The sequence below is a fragment of the Nannobrachium achirus genome (assembly GCF_963921795.1).
Source record: "Nannobrachium achirus genome assembly, chromosome: 8".
NCBI classification, from domain to species: Eukaryota; Metazoa; Chordata; class Actinopteri; order Myctophiformes; family Myctophidae; genus Nannobrachium; species Nannobrachium achirus.
This window is the reverse complement of record NC_137817.1, coordinates 37,550,675-37,570,674: the sequence shown is the minus strand read 5'-3', so window position 1 is coordinate 37,570,674 and position 20,000 is coordinate 37,550,675. Positions and strand designations below refer to the sequence as shown.

Genomic DNA, 20,000 nt, shown 5'->3' with positions numbered 1-20,000 from the left:
TCATATGGGACTACCGTCATAGACAGTAGCCATTGTTTGGCCAACTCAATGGACTGAGTCAAGCTCAACGTTGGGCATTTGGACCTATACATGGAGAAATGGAGAACACTATATATGGAGAAAGTCCATTCCATCATGTATAGGTCCAAATGCCCAACGTTGAGCTTGACTCAGTCCATTGAGTTGGCCTAACAATGGCTACTGTCTATGACGGTAGTCCCATATGACATGATGGAATGGACTTTCTCCATATACAGTGTTCTCCACATCTCCATGTTTAGGCCAAACAGATTCGCTCCAGATATGTTTTTTTTTTTTTCAATCGCTCACACCCTAGGTTGGGTTGGCGATAGGGCCTTTCTGTGTGGAGTTTGCATGTTCTCCCCGTGTCTCCTAGGGTTGATACCCTCGCAAAAACATGAATAAACTCCCCCCAGAATGACAACAACTAGAATCGTCAGAGAAACGCTGTGGTTGGCCAGATGGTCAAGAATTGGCGCGACCTCGCCCTTTAGGGCGAGGTCGCATGTCACCCTGAGGTCGCATTCCACCCTCAGGTGTCTTACTAGTTATTATACTTGCGATTTTAGAATGTTGTTTATGCCTAGGACAGCTTGTAAATCAACGCAATTAGTTGATAGAAAGGTTAGTAAAGCTAGTCAATTAATCAGAATTTCAATAACAGACCAGGGCAGGGATTTAACCAATATTACAACTATTACAACTATACTTGGTCTGGCCTCGATAGGACTCTCTCTGATTCATCCAGGACGTCCGTCTTCGTGGGCAGGATTTATGTTAGTTGAAATCTGGTGATATTCTGGGTCAGATCTGACTAGCTCTGGTTTGACTTGATCTGGGCCCAATTGAGATGTCACCGGTCCTGAACCTGCTTGCTGGGAAAGAAAATAATCGTACATTCATTGTAATCGAGGCAAAAGTTTGAAATAATCCAAGCCCTAGTAGAGGTTAAGGTTAGGGACTGAATATAACTAATGGAAAAGCCACACAAGCATAAGACAAAGAGATGTTTTTGTGTGTGGGTGAGTGCGTGGGCATTTGCATGCGTGCATGTGTGAGAGAGGAGTGTAGATTGTGAGCTACTGTGTGAAGTAGCTGTCATGCTGGGTGGAAAACAAAGCGAAACAAACTCCCATTTGTGTGATTGTCTAATCCCTCAGTGCCCACTGGCTTCGCCTGCACGCATCCATCCATCCATCCGCCCACTCCCTCACGCAGCCCTAATAAAAGGTAAGTAAGTATACTAAGGTCTTGGGCACAATTGCTCTGCAATCTGTCCGGTGCAACTTCCCTGTGGTAAGGTATCTATCGTCCAGTGGTGGAAAGTACATTTACTCAAATACTGTATTAAGTACCATTTGAGTTTTATTTTTTTTACTTTACTTGAGTATTTTCAGTACTTTTACTTCTACTTCACCACATCTCAGAGGCAAATATTGTACTTTTACTCCACTACAATTATTTGAAAACTTTAGTTACAAAGTTACTTTGTAGATTTTGATTATTATTACAATATATGCATTAACCACTTTATCCCTATACATTTCAGCCATTTGTAAATAGCTGATTTACAAGCTCACAATACGTCGCAATGCGACACATTGTGAGATCTGCTATTTTCAAAAGACTTTTATACATTTTAGTACATTTTAGTACACCTTTGGTACTTTAAAGGAGTAGTTCACCCCCAAAATGATTTTCTTTCTATTGATTAGACACGCCATGGAGAGTAGAGTTCAATAATAATTTTAGTTTTTTGTCACATTCCTAAGACAAAAATTTGATTCGAGTAAATTTACCCCCATTGATTCCGGATGGGGACCCGTTTCGAAACGGGTCCCCATCCGGAACGAATGGGGGTAAATTTATTGTTATCACATTTTTGTCTTAGGAATGCCACAAAAAACTAAAAATATTATTGAACTCTAGTCTCCATGGCGTGACTAATCAATAGAAAAAAAGTCATTTTGGGGGTGAACTACTCCTTTAAGTACATTTTTATACCAATACTTTTGTACTTTATGCAAGTGCCTGCCTAAGCCGACGTCAGCAAGGGGAGAAGGCGACAGCCAGCCCCATGGCCTCCCCTAAGTAACAAGAAATCTTGTGAAATAAAATGTTGTCAACCAATCATCAAGGATGATGATACACGAAAGAAGAAGAAGATACTTTTACTTAAGTAAAAAAAATGTAGTATTTTTTCCACCTCTGCTATCATCAATATCCAATTTTAGGGTTTGGATATTGCACTTCTGACTAAAAGAACAGATTGAATAAACATTTATCTCCTCTTATGGGGAATCGGACAGACGCACTAAAGGTGACTCACTACACTACAGCTGCAGTCATAGTCTGAAGTACCGGTATGCTGCGGTCCTTGAATGTCAAATACGTCAGCTTGTGTTGTCCTTGTGCCACGAGTGCCATGAATATTTACTGTGTATTCACAATGTCTCTGACCAATGTCACCAAAAAAATGAAGGAAAAGTAAACATGGTTACATTTTATTTTATTCTCTTGGAAGCACCTGGAAGGGTTGATGTACCCACTATCAAGCTAATCATTTAGGCATCATCATCTTTAGCTGTGTTATGGTGCTGCATATCAGAGGCACTGCAAAATGAAAGCGACAGCAACTTTCTGTGACCATTAACAGAATGACCTTTCAGCTTGGGGAGTCCCAGATATCTCTGCTAATTGCCTTGAAGTTGTTGGTGAGTGCCAAATGGAAAGATAGAGACTGAGGCTCAGACTCAGGGTGGGGGAGAGAGAAAGAGAGGTGTAAAGGTGGTTGCACACTGCTGCGTTTTTCGTTGCGAAATGCGTTTTTCAGGACAAGGAGAGAGAGGGAGATAGAGAGAGCAAGGGACTGAGTGGTGCGCGAAACGGGCGGCAGTGTGCAAACGTGATTGACAAAACGTAAGGTTGATTTTTTTATTTCCGTGCTCCGAAATTCACTCCGATATTCGTCCCGAAAAACGCAGCAGTGTGCAACCAGCTTAAGACAGAGAGAACAGAGAGAGAAAGAGAGAGGGGAGGCTTCTTTTTTTCTGGCTAGTGTTGTAATATTCTCATGAAAGAAATGGTGTGTGTGTGTGTGTGTGTGTGTGTGTGTGTGTGTGCGTGCGTGCGTGCGTGCGTGCGTGCGTGCGTGCGTGCGTGCGTGCGTGCGTGCGTGCGCGTGCGTGTGTGTGCGTGCATGTTCGATCTGTAAGTATCCACTGAACTCATTAGTAGATCTAATTAAGACAGCTATTGTAATTACTGGTGGCAGCAATGCTTCATTCTCTGTCTGTCTGTCTGTCTGCCTGTCTGTCTGTCTATCTATCCAGTGTATCCTTGGCTTTCAGTCTGTCGTGTCTGTCTTATTGTCCCTATCAAACGTGTCTGTCCATCTCATTGTCCATATGCATTGTGTCCTTTTCAGTCTTACTGTTGGGCAGGTCTGTCTCTGTGACTTACTGTGCCTATCCAAAATGTCCTTTCAGTCTGTCGGTCGGTCTGTCTGTCTGTCTGTCTGTCTGTCTGTCTGTCTGTCTGTCTGTCTGTCTGTCTGTCTGTCTGTCTGTCTGTCTGTCTGTCTGTCTGTCTGTCTGTCTGTCTGTCTGTCTCTCTTACTGTGCCTATCCAAAATGTCCTTTCTGTCTGTCTGTCTGTCTGTCTGTCTGTCTGTCTGTCTGTCTGTCTGTCTGTCTGTCTGTCTGTCTGTCTGTCTGTCTGCCTGTCTGTCTATTTGTGTTATTGCCCTAACCCGACATCCTCTCAGCCTGCCTGTCTTGCCTCCCAGTCTCTCTCACTGTCAAAAGTTGTCTGTCTCTCTTCCTGCCTGTATTTTGTACCATGAGAGTTTGTGTCCAACACCTATGAAACATGAGTTGAGCACACACCACCCTTACATGCCATGGAAGTCTCAAATACATGGAGGTTTCCATCATAAAGAGTGATTTGTTGATTAAGACATTTGCTCTGTTAACAACATACCATGCAGTAACACACAGTGCACAATAGGTGCCTTTAAAAGATGATGTCACCCCCAAAAGCGACTGCAAAGCAGCCACTTTTGGAAGACGTGGATCAGAGTGCTTTTTCGGTTTAACCTTTTGAGAAATGTGGTTATGGTGTTGGCCTCCGCCCTCCGAAGCAGGCAACACAGAGCATGCCCTGTTATCGGCTATGGAGGCACCCAAACCCAACTCGCACCAGTGTCCCTCCTCCTCTTCTGCATGACAAAACACTTACGTAATAATTACATTGCAGCCCTACAGTATTAATATATCACTGATTCACCATTAAGCGAGTTGTGGCCCAGCGTCCACTGTTCCAGAAGGAACAAGCCAGCAGCGGTGCCCGCCAAGAGAGAGGTGACAGACGCTGAGGAGGAACACAGACAGTTGTTCACTTGACAGCCTGTCAATTCATTTAGTTTCATTTAGGCCCGAACTGCTGGTGTAGCAGACCAGTAAAGGCATAAAAGAAAGAACAACTCCTCCCACCCCCTCCATCTTGAGATCTTCAGTTACTGGAGTAAGAGAGGAAATTACTGTTTTGTCTACCCAGGACGGAGATGCGAGAGACTAGGAAAGTCTTTTGTACCGACTGCTCTCAAGCTGTACAACGAGACACACAACGGTCGATTGACAAGGACTACCTTCCTAACGTAGGACGACGGTAGCCTTTCTTTCTTTACTGGAACTATATCTGTACTGACCTTGACCTCTAAGGACCTTCCAGGGAGGGTGTTCTTTGTGCGTCTTGCCGCATCACCCTTTCTTGTTTATTTTTATTTTATTTTGCTAGTTGTTTTTATCGCTCTGACCTTTGGACACTGCACTATTAGGTTGTGTTAGTAGTTTTTTTTAGTATTTCTGCTTGTGTTTGACATGATGTAGAGATACTTGTTGCACTAACTAGCGTTGACTGTTATGGTCACTTTGATTTGGGCACTGTATTATATTGATAGTCGTGCTTTAAGACACTTTATGTATATATATTATTCGTTCCCTTTCCTGTTGTACCTTGCTCTTACTGTACTTACTGTACTCTGTTCTTGATTTTTCTTTTTATCTTTTTCATACTTCTCTGTAACTTTGTAAATAACCTTATACTGCTGTGCTGCCTCGATCTGGGCAACTAATTTCCCCCCTTGGGATAATAAAGGTATCTATCTATCTATCTATCTATCTATCTATCTATCTATCTATCTATGGAAATTCAAAAATATATATACAGTATTAATTAATTTCCCCAAAATCTACACCAGCTAGTTTAAAACCTCTGTCTGTGGCATAACGCACAAATAATGAATTACCCTGCAGCAATACTGGCATGCCGATAATCAAGATAATGCACAGCCTCTCGTTTAATATTGCTTAAGTGTAAGGTCACCTTAAAACAACAAGTTACAGTAACATAACATAAAACAAAAGATAAAGTAACATAGTAACCATTCTAACACAGAAACACAACATAGGAAGATATGTAGGTGCTTTGTATTTCATTCTTCTTGGCTGTAATTAGTATTAATTTATACTACAACACGTCTTACAGTATGTTAACCTCTAACACCTTGTTTCTTCTGTCATCATCAACACTTTTACCTGCAGTGTTGACACTTTTCACAGCTCTCTATGTGTGAAAGAAAAATTAAGGATTCAAATGGAAACTGTAAGAAAAGTTAGATCGACTTATCTTCTGTGCACGCCGTAGCAAAGGCATTGATTTCTGTCATCTTTTTTTTGTGAAGTGAAGGTGATTTGCCTTAGGGTTATATCTAATCTTAGCATTGCATCTGAAAATAACATCAACATGCCAGTAGCAAGCCAGCTAGCTTACCTTTACTTTTGATCATCTTATCCTTCCCTGCCTGTAATATTGGCCTTTTGTTCACAGAGAAATCAAACATACTGCAGCCTTTCAGGATTCTGTCTTCCATTTCGATTCTTGTGTCATCAGAAGCTACAAACAGATTGTTAGGTAGTCTCCTAGAAATGAAACAGATCCTCTTGAATCAACTAATAAATAAATGCTTAGGAATGTGTCTCAGTGCCGTTTGAAAGGAGACACCTTATTCATGAGGACAGACTTGTAATTGGAAAATCAGCAACACAACACATGCCAAGACCAATGATTAATTGTAATATCACAAGTTCATCTTATAATAGCTAAATCTGTTTAAAGTACAGTCTGCATTAACGTAATCTCTGCAGGCTCCAAGACTATCACAGATGGTCTTTTTTCATTCATTGAGACAACACTTTATACATCCTCTACAGCCCATGCAATTTCAAGCTAGAGTACAAACACAGAACCAGTCCACATCCATAAGTAAATGTTATTGCAATACCTCAATATAGATACTATGACTAATGGTGCTTTAACACACAAACATTTTGAGAAATTGTTCATTCAGAACAGTCTAATTATTTCAGACAATTGTATCACTTTAGTGTAATGTAGGCTTTAATAGCCTTCTACTGTATGTAAACACCATTTAAACTGTTACGATGAGATAACCAAAATCTCAGACGATATCTATCTATATTACGATATTGATTTTATGTTGATATTGTTGGAGCCAAGGTTGTGGCCTTGGTAATAATGACAATGACGTCATGTGAATGGAGTTAGGAAGTTTAGTCAGAAGTGCTTTTTTAAATACTTTTCATTGGTTCAATACTGGTAAAACCCACACACAGATGTAAAGGGTGTCCAATAGCACTGCTTTATTAACTCATACTGTGCCGGGCCACTTGGGGGCGCCAAAGTCTGTTGAGTGGCCAGGGTCCCTCTCATAGACTGAGCGTTGCAACATACAGGGACTCACGTAGCAGTGACGTGCGTGGTCACGTTTGTGCATGTGATGAAAAAGACCCGGATGAAGATGGCTACAGCTAATAGGCTAACACTCATTTAGAAGATCGATTTAGCCGTAAATAAAACGTTGTCGCTGCCCTGGGAACACAGTTCAGAGAAAAAGGTCTCTAAAGATGTGAGTTTGTATTGGAGTCGGCGGCGCGGTGCGGCGGCGTTACCCGATTATGGGCCGATGTAAACAGAATCGCGGCCTGGGGCATGGATGGAAATTTAGACCGGGGCTTCGTTGAGGCCTCCGATTAATTAATTCATTTTATTAAAAAACCCGGACTAGATCGGGATCGGCACCCCGGAATACGTCGCGCCGCCGACATTATAGATTTAGTTTTTTTGGGGGGGCTCTAAACTTTATTCTAAACCATTTTCAATGGAATAAATCGGACCATCTAGACTCGGTCGTTGGGAAGCGTAGGACAAGCCAGGACCACCCACATCTCTACAAGCAGCTCAGGGTAAGTAAAATAGCATAACAAATATTGTATTGTATTGAAAAAAAGCCGAACTTGTTCGGGATAGGCACAAAAAGGGTTAAAAATAAATAAAGGTTTCTGCCCGACAGCGATGATATGCTAAAATATTATATCAGTGTCATGCATGCACCATTGTGCTATAGCTATTCTGGTACATACTGTAATAACAAAAAAGATGCCAGACAGCATCCAGTTTTAGTTCATTAATGCAAGGATGGCACATGCTCAGCTCATTCTATGCCAAGCCACCAATTCATAGTTTCATCCTCTAGCCCAGGGGTGGGCAACTTTAATGATGGAGAGGGCCACTATATTTCCACACTCACTCTAGAGGGCCACATTGCATATTGCTATGTCGTACTTTGTCATTCTACTATATTTCATACAAAAGAACAAAAATAGCAGATCTACAAGCTCAAAACGCATCGCGCTGCGACGCGTTTTGAGCTTGTAGATCGCCTATTTTTGCTTCTTTTGAATTGGAATCCTGAATTATTTTTGTTCTTTTTTAATTGGGTAACATTTTGATTTAGGGTGCGTTCGGAAATGCGCACTCAATGCACTGGTGTGACATGTTGTTGTTGTTCGTTTATTCAGTGCACTTGGTGCGTTGTCGTTCGGAAATCGAGCGCGTGCCGCACCAGTGTGCTGAGTGCACGCACTCACCGACCCTACTCAGAAGATAGATTTTGACGGTATGGTGCTTCAGTGCGGTGTTCTGATTGGTTGGTTTTCATGGCGGTGTCTTGCACTTCTCAGCTGTGAGTGTGAACAATGGTGTAGGAAATGATAACAAAATGCACTATTTGCTGCTTTATTGGTCCTTTGGGCTTTATTGTTACACACGCATCAATGTGTAAACTAACAGCAGGTAGGCCAATGTTATGAATTAAATTACCTATCAATAGCAACGTTACGTTAGCAACTGCTGCTTTTAAGAACGTTTTCCGACTGAAAAAGCACACAGTCGCCTCTTAACTGGTCGTTCGTAAATAAGCCACACTAAATACACTCTCAATGTCACCGCCCACTGCACTCACTACACTGAGCACACACCCGGGGCGCATTTCCGAACGCACCCTTAATGTCAAATTCATTTAGTTATACTCATGTTAACTTTATGAACTTAAAGTTATACCATGTAACTTTTTTTATAAAACAAATCTTAAAATTGTCCTAACTCTTAAATCGCTAAAGTTTTAGAACACCCACTCCGTTATTTTCAGCTTCTGAAGCCTTCTCTTTATATATTTTCTTCTAGCAGTGACAGGGGCGGGATTTCCAAGGGAAAATGACGTCATCATACACTACCGGCCAATCACAGCGAGGGTTATACACTGCCGGCCAATCACAGCGCATCTTGAAGTGGGGTCGCTAGCTATCACAATAGGGCGGCCATATTTGTAGGCGCCCGTGTGTCTCTATCTATACTCGGGTGAAACACTCCGTTTCTCCGGAATGCCTGAACGCACAGGAACCAGGGACCCCTCCAAAGATAGATCTCGGCGAGGTGGCGGCAGACGCGGGGGTGACGCGGGGGTGTGAGGCCCGGTCCGCGGCGAAAAACGGCCGAAAGACGCGGACGCTACTGACCACTAGTTGAGCAACTTACACAGTATAGCTTTAAATACAAATACGTTGGACATAAAAAAAATACATTTTAATACTACTATACCAGGCTATAGACTGAAGTAATTAAAGCTGGTCATGTTTGCATGTTTGGAATTGTAACAGCTGAAAGCAATAATATATCAGTATTCCGGTATTAACCTAGCCTGATTTCAGACTCAGCTGAAGCTTGAAGGGGAACACACACCGGACGCGGAGGCGGCGCGGAAGCGCCGTGTCAAAACATACAGCCCCATTACATTCAATGAACTAACCCACACCGGCGGCGTCAGACGCGCACAGTCGCGGGTCTGCCGCCTCGCCTGCCGCGCCGATACGCCACTGTTCTTTGCCGCACGTTGAACATGTTCTCCCATGGTTCTCCCAACCGGGGAAATGGATGTGCTGTGTGGCAGCGCGCCGCGTCCAGTTGGGGTTACCGCGCGGCACTTCACGTGCGTCGATACCGCGACACGACGCTGCGCAGCCGTTCGCGTTCAGTGTGTGCTCCCCTTGAGTCTGACTTTGTGCCCTGTTTGAGCGATTTCTGGAGGGGAGGAACTTTGACGGCACGGATTGGTTATTTGTTAAACCCACCCCCACCCCCTGCGCTAATTGGAGGAGACGTAATTTCGGCTCTAGAAATCACTTATTATGAACACAATTCCAGACCAGAGAAACAGTCCACTCTGAGAGTGGGCGGGTCTATGGGGTGGAACCAGGCTAGTATTAACCTGTTGGCCGCATTAAGTGAAGGTGGGGGCCGCATGTGGCCCCCGGGCCACCAGTTGCCCATGTATGCTCTAGCCGATATTCATCATGTTCAGCCTGTGCCATCTGCCAAATTGCTAAGTTTAGTTCTCTAGTGCTGTTCACTGGTCATGAAGACACTACAGTCAGTCCATTGACCAAGGACGATCACCATACCATTCATTTGTTTCATTCCACGACTGAAAACCTTTTTTTTTTAAGTTTAAATGAATGCATTTCAAAGCACACTGTACAATAATGTCATACAGAGACAATGTATTTTCACACAAAACACGTAGACACATCCTGCTCTACCTGCTGAGCCACAGCCACCCCAAACCCCACCCTTACATTTATTGTCCACAGACATAACGTTTCGAGTCTACTCGGCTCTTGCTCAGACTCCACATTATCCCTGGTGTCATGTAATCAAGATGTACCGGTATACTCACTCAGTACGTCGGGATTAATAAAGTACCCGTATTTATTTATATTTTATTCTGCAAAAAATGCCACAAATCAAGAACTGATTTGATCTGCCCCTAAGTTTAATCAAATCGAGGGCCCTCTTACCAACGCAGACTAAACAGCCATTTGCATTTCCTCTCATAGGGGCCAACACAAAAGCTACAAATGTCGGTTTGTTGCCAAAACGTGCTTTCACCTCTGCACATAGGGGGTGACACAAACACACAAAGTTATTTGTCTGTCGTACAATCTCTTTCTCCCGCTCAGCTTCCTCTTGTCCTGAAGGCTGCACCCGATGACTGACACAGGGTAGGCCCGATGACTGACACAGGGTAGGCCTGGTTCGGCAACCTGAACTTTTCTAGTTTGTCCTGCTGTGACGCCAGCACGCCTCATCTTGTAAAACACTGGCAGGCACATACACAAATGTCTTCCACGGTCCACCCTCCCTACTAACAACAAACGAAAAGAAAGAAAGGTTTCCTGTTGTTCTGGATCTCACTGCTCTGTGAGAGATCAGGAGAGCCATGTGGCAGAGTAATCCTTTGTGATGCAGAGCAGTGTTCAGTGAAATGTGTCAAGATGGTACAGTATGATTGCTTGACTGACTTGATACTGATGATTGTGCTGTCAAACAATGAAACTATATGGAATCTATGAAAAGGTTGTGGGGGTCCCTGCTTCATCTCTCTCAATTAAAGGGTCCTTGGCTTGAAAACGTTGAAGGCCCCTGCTGTAACTAGTATTGCCTGAAGCTCATAAGAGCAATATAAGAAAAGAAGAAACTTCAAATACTGGTTTCAAATCCCGGATAGGACAAGAAACGTAACCACTGCAGCTTTAAATGTATACAGAATAAACCAAGACAACGGTATATAAACTGAGACAGTTTTCTGATACAAAACTTTAGTTTGGAAAAAAGTAGTTATACGTAAAAGCAGCGTGGGTCAGAAGTGCAGTAGGGTAAACTGTCCAACTAACCACAGATAATCATCACATGCTGATTGCAGTGAGTGGTGCAGGATTTGGTTTTATTCCTTGTAAGTTTTATATTTATGACTTTTCTGCTCCATTAGGTAGTCCAGTATGTGGCGGGGGAAGGACATGGGGGGCAGAGAGAGGGGGCTGGCATTCAAAAGGTCATCAGCCAGATTCAACCCACACACCGCAGCCCAAGAGCCACCGGCACGCTCCGCTTACGACGAATATAACCATCATCTTCATTAAAACCCATGTGTTAGGATCTGCAACTCACACCGTATTGCTGTAGTTTCAAGCCTTGATGTTTTTTCAACCCAGCGCTTTTTAAAGATGTGCGTGGGAGTATGAGATCTTGTTTAGGGTCAGCAACTGCAATATGAACTGTAATATAGTTTGTTTGACTAAAATTCACAATTTAGGCATTTAGCAGACGCTCTTAATCCAGAGCAATTTACAATAAGCAAGATAATACATCAATACAATAAGCAAGGTAATACATCAATACATCAATTGCATAGGAATATCAATCTAGTAAAAAATTACACAGGTAGACCAATCACCTAATCAGTAAATGCTATCTAGTTTCCAAGTATGGTCATTGAGGGTAGGCGAGTGCTACGGTAAGTGTGCTATGGGCTTAGGTGGAGTCTGAAGAGGTGAGTCTTCAGACCACGGCGGAATGTACTGATGTATTACCTTGCTTATTGTAAGTCGCTCTAGATTACCCACCTTCTAAGCCACGGGGAGCCCCTTAATGTTAAAACCGTACTATATCGCACATCCCCCCAGGGACTCTCAGCCACGTCGTACATTCCCGGACTTTGTCTTTAAAACCGGAATAAAAGCTTTTGATCCGAAAATCGGCGATCGTCTAACCTTCCCTAGTCACCACTCGTGCATTGATAGCTCATGCAGACCGTGCATGAAGCAGAGGTGACGTCAGCGCCTCTCCTTCACCAAGGCTACTCCCAGCCCATACGTTTGCTGTCTGCACACTCGAGCTCCTACAGCAGCCATGCTTGGGGCTATGCTAGCGAAACTTTTCAGTTTTGTTCTTCAGTCACACATGGATTATTTGCGGGGACATTTACGTGAAAGGATCGCGCACGCGAAACGCACGGGGACATCGACGATCGGCCAAAACCCACATTCTATCCCAACGGAAATCGAGAAAATCATGGTGAGTTACTGACCTGGGGGAAAAAAAAAAAGAAAAAACAGCGGCGCTGTTCAAGATGGAGGGGCTGCGGGGTCATGTTTATAAACATAATATTATGTCTCAGATCACAATACAATAATAGAAATTTCACGGCTAATCTACCAACCACCATTCTATTTCGGACGGCAAGGTGTTAAGACAGTCTGCTAAATGCTTAAATTGTAAATTGTAATTGGACCAGCGCACCTTTTAAATGTGACTGTGAGTGCTGATGTTGGTGGGGCCATGGTGGGTATGTGAGGAAAGGTGAAAAGGCTCTTCACAAGCAGCTGAAATGGATTTAGTGTAAATTGACACAGTCTCCGGGGACTTCTCCCAGACTCTGTTCATCTCTCTCTCTTGCGTGGGATGGGAGGATGTTTAGCGGGGAGAGGGAGGGTCAGCCAGGTTGGCATGGCGACCACTCTTTCCCTTAACTGCTTTTTGGTTGCAGCTGTAAATGAAGAGGTTCGGCGGTGCCATGGCCTGCGGCCCTCCCGTTGCGGAACAGCCTTCATGTATCCTCCTGAGCAGCCTGGGCTGCTGGGAGACAAGCAGTGATGGAAAGGCTTGTCTGTGAGTGAGAGGTGCACTGTCAGGTACACTATGACCAAGTACAGGGGCGTCACAAGGGGGGGGGGGGAGTGGGACTGAGTTACAAGGGCCCAAGGTGGAGGGGCCTTAATTATTTTATACTTTAGCTATTGAAAAATAGCAGATATACAAGCTCACAGCGCGGCACCGAGTGCCGCGCTGCGAGCTTGTAGATCTGCTATTTTTTAAAAGTCGTGAAAATGTGTGCAAACTTTTTAAAATGTATGTATTTTTTTAAGCGAACATTTGTATCTCAAATTTTGCTTCTGGGGGGTCTAAATATTTTGAGATGGGGGTCCGTGCCAAATACATATCATGTTGGGGGTCCTTCACATGAAAAAGTTTGAGCACCACTGACATAAAAACAGGTTTTTCCATAAACCTTAGAAGGATTTGAAATATTCAAAGATTATTTCATGTTTTTTTTTTTAAATAGCAGATCTACAAGCTTGCAGTGCGGCACTCGGTGCCGTGCTGTGAGCTTGTATATCTGCTATTTTTCAATAGTTAAAGCACAAAATAATGCGTAATAATGCATTCCCAGTCTATGGGTTAAACCCCCTCTCCCTATGAGGAACATTCATGGGGGGCCCGCAGTGAATCCTTTTGCTGATATTCTGAATTCTTAACTTCCCCTTCTCATCTTCAAATTCGGGAGTTTCTAAAAAGTTTGGTAATTAGTAAAACATTTTGTGACATAAATTCATTGTTTAGTACACCATCTCCTCAATGTATCCTTCCCTTTCACTGTCACTTGTTATCTTCTTTCCTGGTCTTTTAATGCACACAGATTCAGAAATGTGCACATGCACTCACATACAGATACAGTACACATGCACATTTGCCTACACGTTTAATTAATTGAGACTGAGTGTCTCACCTTACCTTTACACCCCTCCCCCACTCCTCACTGTTCCTCCCATTCACACATCTTCTGCGCCTTTGTCACCTTGTGATGTCCCCCCCACCCACCCAATTACAGAGGATCCTGATTGAAAAACAGTCCAGATTACTCCTAAAGAATTCTCTTTTGGATGCATTGATCAATTAGCTGTAGAACGTAGTTATTTGTATGAGCAAAAGCGAGTGAAATACTCTCCCTTGGTCTCTTTATTTCCTCTTCTCGAATAAGAAGAAGCTCCCTCATAGCATTGATTGATTGATTGAAAAATGTATTAGACAAAAACAGAGAACAGTACAAGTATGGTCAATACAATAGAAATGTACTACAGTACAAGTACAGTTAAACACCCTGCCTTAAAGGAACATCCCAAATAAGTCCTTTTACAGTCTTTTTTAGGTTGGAAGTCCTAGGTATTCAATTCACGGACAGCATGTGCTGAAAATACTTGGCTGTCATAAAACTTCCCTCACTGCCGATCAGATGGAGATGGAGCCAATACATATAGACAGTAATGTGGCCAGTTCCACAATGATTAAGAAGTCCAAAACCAGAATCAGGTAAAGGTGAGGCAGTATAAATCTGACAATAAGAAAAGAAGCTTCCTATGTTGCTTCCCTGTCTTCCATGGTGCTTCCCTGGGGACATCCTGAGCTATCGACTCCCTTACAGTCTGAGAGCCTGCATACAGCTCTCCATCTCATCCAATCTTCTCTCTCTCTCTTGGTCAATCCATTGCTGTAACAACTCATTTCACGACTTCCCTCATGGTTTTCTTCTATTCAGCGCTTCTGGGTATTTTTTCAAGAGACAGAAGTGATGTTATTCACTCGCTGCCTTCCTGTGTGCCCTGTGTGCATGTCTAGTGTTATTTGTGGTTCCAAAGCAGCGGCAGGATGTCATTGGCTGCTCTTATTGAATCATTTGAGAGCAGCCCAGCCCCATGGGTGGCAGAGCAACGAGTATCATGTTACGATAATCAATGCCCTGCCTGCAAGATGGTAGATATCTCCATTAAGCTTGGAGTAGCACGCTAATCATGGTGATTGTGGAACGGCGTTGTGGCTGATTGAGCATTGAGTTATGGGGAAGCTTGTGTTTGTTTGTGTGTGTGTGTGTGTGTGTGTGTGTGTGTGTGTGTGTGTGTGTGTGTGTGTGTGTGTGTGTGTGTGTGTGTGTGTGTGTGTGTGTGTGTGTGTGTGTGTGCGCGCGCACGTGCGTGCGTGCGTGCGTGTGTGAGTCATGACGTGTAATTTACAGCAGGCCAGAAACGTCTGTTTTCTGAAAGGAGAATTGATAGTCTATATATTCCTCAGTATAGATTTACTGGCTTACAAGCAAAAAATGCAGTGCCTTGCACCGCATCATCAGCTTGCCCAGCATTACAACGTATCACTTCACAATGCATGTTTCACTAATCAGCACGGGTTAAGGCATGGGTGAAAATAGGCTCCCCTCCCTCAATCCCTGATTGATCATGCTCTACCTACAGTACATGTCCAGTACATTTCTGGGGCTGACACTCACAAATAAAAATGGTGTTTAATAGTGTTTAGAGAGAAGTTGTCAAAAACACATTTATGTGGAATGGTTAATGTGAAAAGGAGTAAGGGTACATGTCTTTCCAGAAGCTAAGTTCAAGTTATACTTAACCACTCTAGCGCAGTGGTGGTGTACCTGTTCATATAGTGTATAGTGAGTGACTACACCATCAACAGGTACAGCGCTGTCCATTTCATCTGTGTGGGAGTGAGAGAGGTTGTGAGGCACAGGGAGAAAGAGGTTTTAAAGATGGAGGGATTAGAAAGTGAGAGAGAGGTGTATCGGTTCCCACAACCCACTCCCTCCCTCTGGGTCTGTACTCATCCCTGTTAATGCCTGTCTCATCTCCATGGGTGGTCAGTAGCCCCAGCCTCTGTCTGCGTAGCATCTCTTTGAATTGAACTCTTAACAATCCTGTGTTACCCAGGGCTTAGCTAGCCCAGGAGCCGTCAACGTTTTTTAGGCCAAGGACCGCTTAGCTGACAGAGAGATGAAGCAGGGACCCCCTACAACATATATTGTGTAACATTGTGTTGCATATTATGGCCTTGGTTCCATTCTGTCATACATGGATGGCATGTTTATTGTGGCCTTGCATACAGTAGTTTCTTTGCAGACAACAGTTAGATATTAACATTTATATAAAAATTGGCTAATGGGAGGGCAGACCTATGATTCAGACGTCACATAACCCTGTCACTATGACTCAGACATAACCATATATAGAAGCCGGCCAGCGGCCCGTCACTATAACTCTGTAGTAATTCTTGAGATCTCCACATATGGGCATATCAATCAGATTGGATTAGTGTCAGTCAGATTGGGTTAAGTGTGAGTTGCCTCTAGTCATTACTTGCGCCAGTAGAGCCGACAGTACAAAGGAAGGGCCTTTAGCCAATGAGGGAGCACCGTTCTTGGTGACGTCACCATCAACAAGTGTGACCTGAAACAAATAACAAGGTGCAAGTTGGCACCGTGACAGAATGCCAACTTGCCCACGTACATACAGACAGCACCGAACAGCACCGAAAGTAGTACTTAAGCGCTCTGCTGGCAAACAAGTAGGCCATATATGGGCACGAGTGCAAAGGTACAAGTTGGCACCTCGACAGAGTGCAGTCTTGTTAAAATTTGCAGACAGTTCTGTGTGGTTTTGGAGACTTTAAAACTCCTGAATAGACAGGTGTAACTCCAACTGAACCTCAGAATGGTGAATATAAGTTTTTTTCTCCTGCAGCAGCACAGAGAGTATTGAAAAGCACCCAACAAAATTGACAGATTTCATGACCGAGCCCATAACATCTGACATTTAAAAACAAGACAGGGTCCAATAACGGCGTGCCTCCCATGTGGATCTATGACATGACATTGATGATGACATTAGGTTAGCGCAAATATGGAGAGGCAAAACTAGTTCCTACAGTGTAATGAGATTAAAGGCGCACGCACACTGCTTTTATAATTTATTTGTAGTGTGTCAATGACGTCATTCACACATAAATAGTTCACCCTTATCAAGTGAAAACTCTTACAGGAAATCGCGTCATTGCTCTTTGCTTTGCTGGGGGAATTGAAGCAAGTTGGAATTTCCACTCCATTCAAATGGAGTGCAAAAAAAATACATACGGCTACACGTACATATACACTTAACACAAGTATACAAAACGTGAACAACACACGTCCACAGAATGTATGATAACACACTACAGCTGAGGGGCTTCCTCCTGCATATTTCATAGACTAATGCACTTAGGCCTGTCACCATTAAATGGATGTCTGTAGCAAACCACGCCACACATCATTATGGGCAGTCAGGCAACTCACCACCCTGGGAGGGTCCATATCAGTCAATCAGAATGTAATAATAATGTAATTTGTAAATCCTTCAAAGACAAACCATGTCATTTGTAAATCCTTCAAAGACAAACCAAAGTGCAGTCTGAGATGCAGAGCCTATAATTATGTAAATATCTGTCTGTTTGTTGGGATACTGCTATTACATGCATGCAGTATTATTGACATCCAAGGCTCCTTGCTGTGTGCAGCACGTTGGGGACTGAATGCCAGATGGAAGGAAAAGGTTGATGGTGCGAAGGTAGGCTGATTGCAATGGAAGATCACATTTGTGATGCAGTGACTTTACGTAAGTCGTCAGTTTGTATCCCTTTGACAAGTTTACTTAACACGTTTCACAATCTACAACCATTTTGACAGTTCATTGAATCCTTTACATGTTTTCAACATAATGTATAGATTCTACACTATGCATTTAAAAACATCTAAATGTACTTAATTTAAAGCACTGTTTTTCAATTTATTAAGTTAACATTAAAATTTTATGAACACCTGTGGTTGATGATTTTGGTCATGATAATTAAAGGTCCGCCCCCACTCGACCATGATTGGAGGAAGGCCCCACTCTATCTTGATTGGAGGAAAAGTTGTCACCCAACAGTTTTTTAAACTGCTTTTTTTCTCCTCACAGGATATAAGGCTGATGTCCAAATATGGACCAAACACTCTATAGTAACTAGAACTCAGAACATAGACCCATTTTGTTATTATTTGAATGAAATGAAATCACTTACCCTACCTTTAACTATACTATTAGTATTGATTGAGTTATGGTTAAAGTGTGAGCACCAGCTAATTCACCTTGCAAAAGTCATGAAACATATCTCTCAAATCCCCCCTAAATATATCAAAACATATTTTTGATTGTAATAACTTGAAAAGGCATGAATACAGTCTCGGCCACGCCAAGCTTGTTACAATAATACATGTCCACATTTTGGCATCTTCACTCTGTGAAGTGGCGGAAGTGCTGCATTTAACGGAAGTTACGTCATGTGGTTTGGGTCTGTTTACATTCCCCAGCAAAACAAACACAAATAGATTGTAGCTCTTAACTCGCTCTTAGTCTTAATAGGTGTAACGTTGTCCGAATCGATGTTTTTGATTATATATTGTTTCGGTTGAGCCCAACCGACGGAGCGGGAGAAGTAGAACAGATTTCTTTCAGCAGGGAATACGTTTGAGGGACACCGCACTGTGAAAAAAAGACAACTTCCGGGAAAATTCAGCCCCACCTCCTAGAACTCTCTCTGCTTCATATCTTGACCAGGCTTTTCTCTTCGCAGATGAGTAAGCCTGGCTACGCGAGGCTACACTCTGATAGTCCCATTCTATGCACCCTTGTCAGCACTATGGACAGCGAAGGAGGGTCAGAGTTTGCAGGAGAAACAACTATTTCAGTTGAAATGGGTGAAACAAAGGCCAAGTATGATTATTCAATAAAGTAGACCAACTAGCTTTTCAAAATAAAGTTCGGTGCAGATAACAGCATCAACACTACAGGCATGCTGTTTAACATTAGCTTACCTTTATTCAGTAGAGCTGCAATCGCCTGGGTTATTGAAATTAATGTCCTACAAAGCCTCCGCTTCCATTCATCATGACATCATGACCAAGAGCACAGGAGAATAATCGCACTAATTTGAGTCTATTTTTAAACTTGTAAGCCTGGCAAAGTCAATAACTGGGTGTCATTGGATATCTTTGGAATCCTTCTAAAATGGGCATAATATCATACTGTACAAATGAAAAACAAATGTATTGTACTGAGGAAATGTATGGTTACTTAAAAAAAAGTATAATAATGAAGAAGAAAAAAAAAAAAACATTTCTCCCCACCGTCAACCAGGGCTCATGCCCCGCTAAACTCTGTTTTTCTAATCTGGCTATGCTTGTGTAGCATGTTCAAATTTTATGAATGTACTTACGATTATATTTGTCTGAATATCTATGCGAAGCACCTCTAACCAAGATGGCCCATAATTCACACAATCTAGCCTGTGATGTCACTGTAGCTAAAAGAATCGTGTAGAAAACAAGTCACAATTGCTTAGCATTACACAATGTAATCTTGTGCAACAGATGCCTGTGTGTGTGTGTGTGTGTGTGTGTGTGTGTGTGTGTGTGTGTGTGTGTGTGTGTGTGTGTGTGTGTGTGTGTGTGTGTGTGTGTGTGTGTGTGTGTATATACACACGCTTCTGCTATGCTTGACAGAGAGATAAACTTCTCCAATAGAAGACCCTACACAGACTCAGCCATTGATTTCCACTGACATGCCGTGTTTAGGCCCCAGAGGAGTGCCATCAATGACAGATGATAAAGCTCTTCTCAAAAAAAGAAAAAGAAAAGGAAATATAAATATATTTACTTTGGAAGAATGATTAGAGAGCTGATCGGTTAGATTGACTGAATCAATATTTAATCGCCTGGTGCGAGGCGAGCACCTGGCCCGCAGGGGTCATAATAATAGCCAGGGAGTCCGAAAATGGAGGGAAAGAGAAAGGAGATAAAGGTTACAGAAGAGAAATTATATATATCATAGATTTCTGATAGGATGACAAATTGACGATTATAGTACACAGCAAAGTGGGTCAATATTTACACTCTCAGAAATTGTAATTAGGCCCAACATTGTGGATTCTGTGGTATTCACATTACACAGTAGTAATAGAGCAAACAGATTCTCCTTTGGCTCGGCCTTCCCTTCCCTTCCCTGTGTGTTGGTTCAAGCTACAGTACG

General features: G+C 42.8%; 1 protein-coding gene across 1 annotated transcript in view; it reads right to left on the bottom strand.

The window, feature by feature from the left end:
- sgsm2 (small G protein signaling modulator 2) overlaps positions 1-20,000 on the bottom strand; it is a gene marked incomplete at its 5' end in the record, with an annotated part of 113,855 nt that overhangs the window by 58,278 nt on the left and 35,577 nt on the right. The window lies entirely within an intron of this gene.